At 34.0% G+C, this 6699-nt stretch overlaps 1 pseudogene; it reads left to right on the top strand.

Moving 5' to 3' along the window:
- The first annotated feature begins 89 nt into the window (after window positions 1-89).
- Window positions 90-6699, top strand: part of LOC136061357 (putative DNA (cytosine-5)-methyltransferase CMT1) — a 21488-nt pseudogene continuing 14878 nt past the window's right edge.

Raw genomic sequence — 6699 nt, 5'->3', positions numbered from 1 at the left:
CACGAAAAGTAAAAAAAAAAAAAAAAACTAATAAAAAATTTGAAAAGCCCGCTTAAACTTCAAAAAAGCCCATCCCAATTTCCAGCTCTTTTTAGTTTTTTCTACTTCTCTCTATACTCAGCCAGACTCTCTCTCTCAACTCTCTGAAGTCTCAAATGGCGACGAAATCCAAAGAACGTGAGAACGATGAATTGATTTCTCCTTTGGTACCGACTAAGCGGAGAAAAAATGCAAACCGCGACACAGCAAATTCCGACGTTTGTTTCATCGGAAAACCCCTTTCCGCCACCGAAGCCAGTGACAGATGGCCCCACCGCTACCAATCAAAGGTGGCTTCTCCCTTTCCCCTTTCACTACTACCTCATTGCTTTCAAAATCTTCGTTTCTTGTTCTTTTTTTTATCTTAATGTGTTGTTTTCTAATTTTTGATTCAGAGTAAGGTGAAGAGAGAGGAGGTAGCTGGGGGCAAAGAAGAGTGAGTTTCCTTGTTAAGAGGATTTTGAATTATTTGATGGGATTATTATGGGTTTAAACAATTTGGTTGGTGACATTGGTGTAGGGGATCAAAGAGCGAAGACAAGGAGGTTTTGCAAGCAAGATGCCACTATACTCAAGCTATGATAGATGGCTCTATCTATAATCTTAATGATGATGCTTATGTTCAGGTATATGGATGATTTTGTTTGAATTAGAATAGATAAAACATGGTCATGTGAAAGACTAAGAATAAGATTAAGATTACTTTACTTGCACTTCAAGTATGATTAGATACAATAAACCTTGATTGGAGTTATATGAAAGACTTAGGTCTTGAATAGGATTGGATCTTGATAACTATAATGTCACTTGCAAATTATTATGCAAAACTAGTTCAATTTCTTATAGTAAATTTGAAAATGATTATCAATAGATAATATCACTAATTTAGAGTTTAAACATAACATTTTTTATAATTCTTGTGTGCCCAATGGCAAAGACCAAAAAGCAAAAGAATAGTAAATTAACCCTGTTCATGTCTTTTGACATGTAAACAAAAAAAAATTGTTGTCTAGTACAGTACCTTAGGAATATATTTGTATAACTAATCAATGGTAAATGTCATCTTTGTCAAGATTGAGTAGTTAATTTTTTATGATTCATATATTTTTTTTTTGCTAAAAGTGTTCATATGCGTGTTTTGTGCTTCTTCAAAAAGCACCATAGCTGCCTCATTCACTGGATGAGCTTTGCTTTGGCCAAGTGGATCCATTCATAATAAAGTGACTAAATTTTACTTTGGCCAAGTGAAGTGCTTAAATCTTGGGGCTTTTGAAATTTTAGCTTTAAGTGCGCTTTTAACAACATTGAACTTTGGAGAGAACTTATTGCTTGCACAAGAAGTGCTAAAGAATTTCCATAGAGATTCTTCTCATGCTAAATGCACCATCAAGGTAAACTTGATGCTGAGCATATGAAATACTGAATTGGGTTTATGTTCTGAACTGTTTGGCAGCTATTGACATATGAGAAATATCTCATGTTTAGTCAAAAAAATGCTTGAATTCCATGCAAAGTGTACTAAGGTGCAGCTGTTTTGTGTAAGGAACTCATGGGTAGAACTAACTTTTGAAAATCGGCTTGCAAGGGGAAGGTGCCCAAGAGCTTATAAACACATGGTTAAGCTTACGCTTAATCCATGTGGGACACTAGGATCATAACATACCACCATGTTCTGCAGCCAACATCCATGATGGCTCACTCCAGCGACATTGACCTGATGATAGCTCTTTTTCTTTTGGTAGCTCCACTCACCTATCGGTTATTTTAATCTAGCCTTTAGGTCGCCTCTTCCAAGATTTGACTACAAAGTTCCAACTCATTTGATCCCATACTCAATGAGCTATGACCGATTACTAGGGGTGGTGGTTGGATTTGATATCAAACGTTAGGAACCTAGTGGTTCCTAATGGGATTAGATAGGAATTATAGGGGGATTGATGGGAATTGTGGGGAAATTGACTTAATTCGAGGTAGTCACCCTCCATAGAGAGAGAGAGAGAGATACTAATGCACTAAGAAATTGGTTTATTCTTCAATTGATATCTAGTGTTGAATTACAATCATGTATTTCTAGGAGACTAGCTCTAATCTCATTGGCCCACATGGTCTTGTCCTATTGGTTTTATTATTCCCCATGTGCATTAATAATTCCAACATGTGCTAAATGTGATTAACATGCTTGGAATTGTAATTAACTAACTAACTAAATCTCAATACAACAATTATTATCCATATGCTTGTAGCATTCCTAACATTTTGCAAATAGTTTAGTCTGTTTGACATTGGTTTTTTTCTTTTATCAATTTTGCTTATGTGCAACTTTTTAAAGTTTCACTTTTTATAGGTACAACTATACTATAATCAAATTTCAGCAAATAAGTAACTAAAATATTTTGCAAAAAGTTTCATCCAAATGCACTTTAATGATTTGTGATGTTGATGACTAAAAGTCTAGTCACTATTCAAGGTGCATATCTTTGCATCAAGCAACTTTGGGGAAAATGACATTTCATTAGATTTCTTCTCCAACATTGCATATGTAATTTAGCTTGGAATGAGTTTTGAACCTGACAAATACTGGTTGAATGGTGAAGAATGATATATTTTTTTATTATTATTTTTTTTTTATGCTATTCCTTGACACTTATAAGCAGGCTGTCTGTTGAGTATAGCTTAACCAAATCAGATAGGCTAGCTAAGTGGGACTCTAATGGAAATTTAATATATGTATTTTGCCAAGAAAAGATAGAATGTAGAGATAATTTATTTTTGACTATCATTTCACTAGAGGAATTGGACAGCAAGCTTTGAGATTGTGTTTTTCCAGGAAGAGCCTAACTAATTGGTCTGATATTATGCAAGGAATAAGGTTACTTTGTGCTAGATTGCTTGGCTAATGGCTAAAGTAGGTTAAGTCTGCAGCAATCTTTGCTACTGGTGTTGCTTTTGTTGTTTCTTGGTTCAATTGTATTCTATTCTCTTTTGATAAATGAAATTACTCATTGCAAAAAATGGTAACTTGGAGTTGATGGGTATTGATGATCTAGGGGTGATTGGATGTTGAAATGTAAGGTTTGGATGTCCTTGGGAGGCTTGGCCTTGGTGGTGAAACCCTGTAGCCAAAAGTTTGTGCTTGCGAATAATGTTTTTCACTTTACTTGAACTTTCGGTGAATTGTTGCAATGATTTATGTCTTGAAAGCTTGGACGTGATGTTAAATGGCCTATTTTAGGGTTGTTTGAAATGGTTTGATATGGGTCTAGGGGGATCCAATTTTATGAATTTTTTTCATCTTGTTGTTGAAATTGTTGCATGATAATGGTATTTTTAATGAGCATTTTGGTTCTAGGTTGTGTATGTTGTTTTGAAGATGGGCAATGGATGTTGATGGAATTCATAGAAATATGTAAAACTACAATAGGCTTGGCACACAAAAGAGATAAGATTGAGTGAGCTGCCATTCCTTTCAAATGGAGGAATGAATTGCATTTGGTTTGCTCTTGTTTGGCTTCAATTACCATATGGAGATATGGTGTTGCATTAAATTGATTTATATGAGATTATGAGTTTCATCCCACAATTTCAGTATGTTTTGATTTAATTTATGATTTAGTGTGACTTTTGAATATGCATGTATACCTTTGATTGTAAATTGATATTTATGGGCCACCCAAAAGAAGGGTTGGTATTAGTAGATTATTTATCAAAAAATTAAACAAAAGGTTCAAACTCTGTTTGGTTTCAAAGAAATTCTAGGAGCACAAAACTTAAAGTTAATCACAAAAGTTTCAATTAATTTGATACCTTGTAAAAGAAGATCTTGCATTAATGCTTTATACATGTATAACGAATTCTTGGTTAAAATTGGTTGAGGTTTGCTTTCCTCTTTCTTTCTACATTTAAGTTCTAATGATGAAAATAGCAGAAGTGAAATCAATGAGATTCTCTTTATTCTAAGATCTAAGTATTTATTTTTTATATTTTTTAGCAATCAAACGGGGAATTAAATAAGAGAAACCAATGGAGGTTATTCAAAAAAAAAAAAAAAAAAAAAAAGTTAAAGGAATGTAGATGATATAACTCCATCTCAATGGTCAACTTTTGATGATGCTAAATTGTATGGATTAAATGAAAATTGGTTGTTTGAATTTCCCATCAGTCTCTACTTTCTATCATTTATTTGCTTATACGTTGGTTTTACTACTTTTAGGCTGAAGATGGAAAGCCTGACTATATTGCAAGAATTATAGAGCTGTTTGAGGGAATTGACAGAGAACTATATTTTACTGCTCAATGGTTTTACAGGGCAGAAGACACTGTAAGATAAACTCTACTTGTCTATTTCATACAAATATAGGGGTGGGATTTATCTAGTTCGTTGATCTTTAAATGTTGGATGCTTATAGGTTATCAAGGACCATGCAGAACTTATTGACAAAAGAAGAGTGTTTTTATCTGATGTAAAGGATGAAAATCCATTAAATTGCATCGTCTCTAAAATGAAAATTGCCCTAGTTTCCCCAAATGTAAGGGTGCTTATTAACTACCATAGTTATTTTCCTACAATAGCTGTTAACCTGTGCATGTTTGTTAAAAAGTTTATGATCGAATTAAATTTTTGTACAGGTTGACTTGGTTACTAAGGAGAAAACAATCCCTCCTTGTGACCTTTATTATGATATGAAATATTCATTATCATTTCTGACTTTTGCAAACATTGTCATTGGTAATTTATTACTATTTTGGGTCATTTTATTTATTTATTATTAGTTGAGACAGCAATAATTTTTATTCTTAATGAAATTTGATTTTTACTAACATATTTTGATTGCTCACGTAGATAACTTAGAGCAGTCTAAAACGGAGAATGATAAATCTTCAATTTCGAGTGATACCAAGTCAAACCACCCAATTGGTGATGCTATTGTTGCCATTGAAGAGTCAAAAAAGTCAGAGATGACTTTATTGGATCTATACTCTGGTTGTGGTGCCATGTCTACAGGTCTTAGTATAGGTGCAGTTATATCAGGCGTTAAACTTCTCCCTGTAAGTTTTCAAGAAACATTTGGATTATTTTCATTTTATTTTATTCATTCAAGCTCATTAACACTATAAGTCTGTATTTGGCTATAAAGAGGTGGGCTGTTGACATAAATCCTCATGCTTGTGAAAGTTTGAGGTTGAATCACGCTAAAACCGAGGTAATACTTAGTGTTCTTTCTTGTTCTTTATATTTTTATCTATTTCTTTATGAATTTAAATATATATTTTGTAACTGCTGATCAGGTGAGAAATGAAGCAGCGGAAGACTTTTTAGCTTTATTGAAAGCATGGACAAAGCTGTGCGAGGATTTCTCATTGTTTGGATCAGATCAGTTACCAGAACAGAATTCTGATCTAGAAAGGGCTGATGACAATGATAATGATGAAGAGGAGGATGATGATGGTGATGAAGGCTCTATGGTTCCAGATGTGGACTTTGAAGTGCAAAATTTATTAGCTGTCTGCTATGGTGATCCCAATAAGATAAAGAAACCTGGATTATACTTTAAGGTATCGTAAACCTCAAATTTGTGAAAGGCATACATGACATGTACTTGATTAGTTTCACGGCTATGTACCTTGTATTAAACAAATTTTAATGACTGTTTCTTTTTTCTTTGTTCTCCATAATGTTTTAATAACTAATAAGTTAGGAGGTTAAATATTACATATAACTGCCACAGAAACCAGTCCTATTGCTTGTAAGGCTTGCTGTTAGTACTTAGCAAGAATTTCAAATTAAGGCTTGCTGCTCAATTCCCCGTATCTGCAAGGATTGCTTACTTTATGTTAACAGGCAACTTTGTTTGGCAAAAGTTGGGTTCATTTATATATCAATAATTATCATTTATGTATGAAATACTTCAGGTTCGTTGGAAGGGTTATGGTTCTAGTGAGGACACTTGGGAGCCTATCGAGGGCTTAAGGTAGTGTATTTCCTTGCCGTCACTGTCACTGTCACTGTCACCATCATTATCATTATTGTTTTGCTTAATTTATTTTTTCCACCTTTGTCATTTATAAATTCACTTATATTTCCACCAGCCAATGCAAAGAAAAACTGAAAGAATTTGTGACGAAAGGGTATAAGTCAAAAATATTGCCACTTCCTGTAAGTTATTTTCTCCTTCATTTATAATTTATCTTTCTTAGCTTGCATTTTCATTTTTGTGGCAGTCAACTTCATAATTTTTATCCATATACTTATGTTCTCTGTATGAGGTTACTAACTTTTGGTTGTTAATGCAGGGTGATGTTGACTTCATTTGTGGGGGCCCTCCTTGTCAAGGAGTAAGTGGTTTCAACCGCTTTAGAAATCAAGAGGCTCCCTTAGATGATGTGAAGAACCGTCAGTTGCTGGTGTTCATGGATATCATTGAGCACTTGAAGCCAAGATATGTTTTGATGGAGAACGTTGTTGATATATTGAAGTTTGCAGGTGGTTTTTTGGGGCGTTACGCCATAGGACGTCTTGTTTCCATGAATTATCAAGCAAGATTGGGTATGATGGCTGCAGGATCTTATGGTTTGCCACAATTTCGGATGCGGGTGTTCTTGTGGGGTGCTTGCCCTACAGAGGTTAGTAAATATATAACTATTTTTATATGATTAAATCGT

Source organism: Quercus suber, unplaced genomic scaffold (genome assembly GCF_002906115.3).
Source record: "Quercus suber isolate HL8 unplaced genomic scaffold, Cork oak 2.0 scaffold_1074, whole genome shotgun sequence".
NCBI lineage: Eukaryota > Viridiplantae > Streptophyta > Magnoliopsida > Fagales > Fagaceae > Quercus > Quercus suber.
The sequence above is the reverse complement of the archived record's forward strand: the minus strand, read 5'-3'. Positions and strand labels throughout refer to the sequence as shown.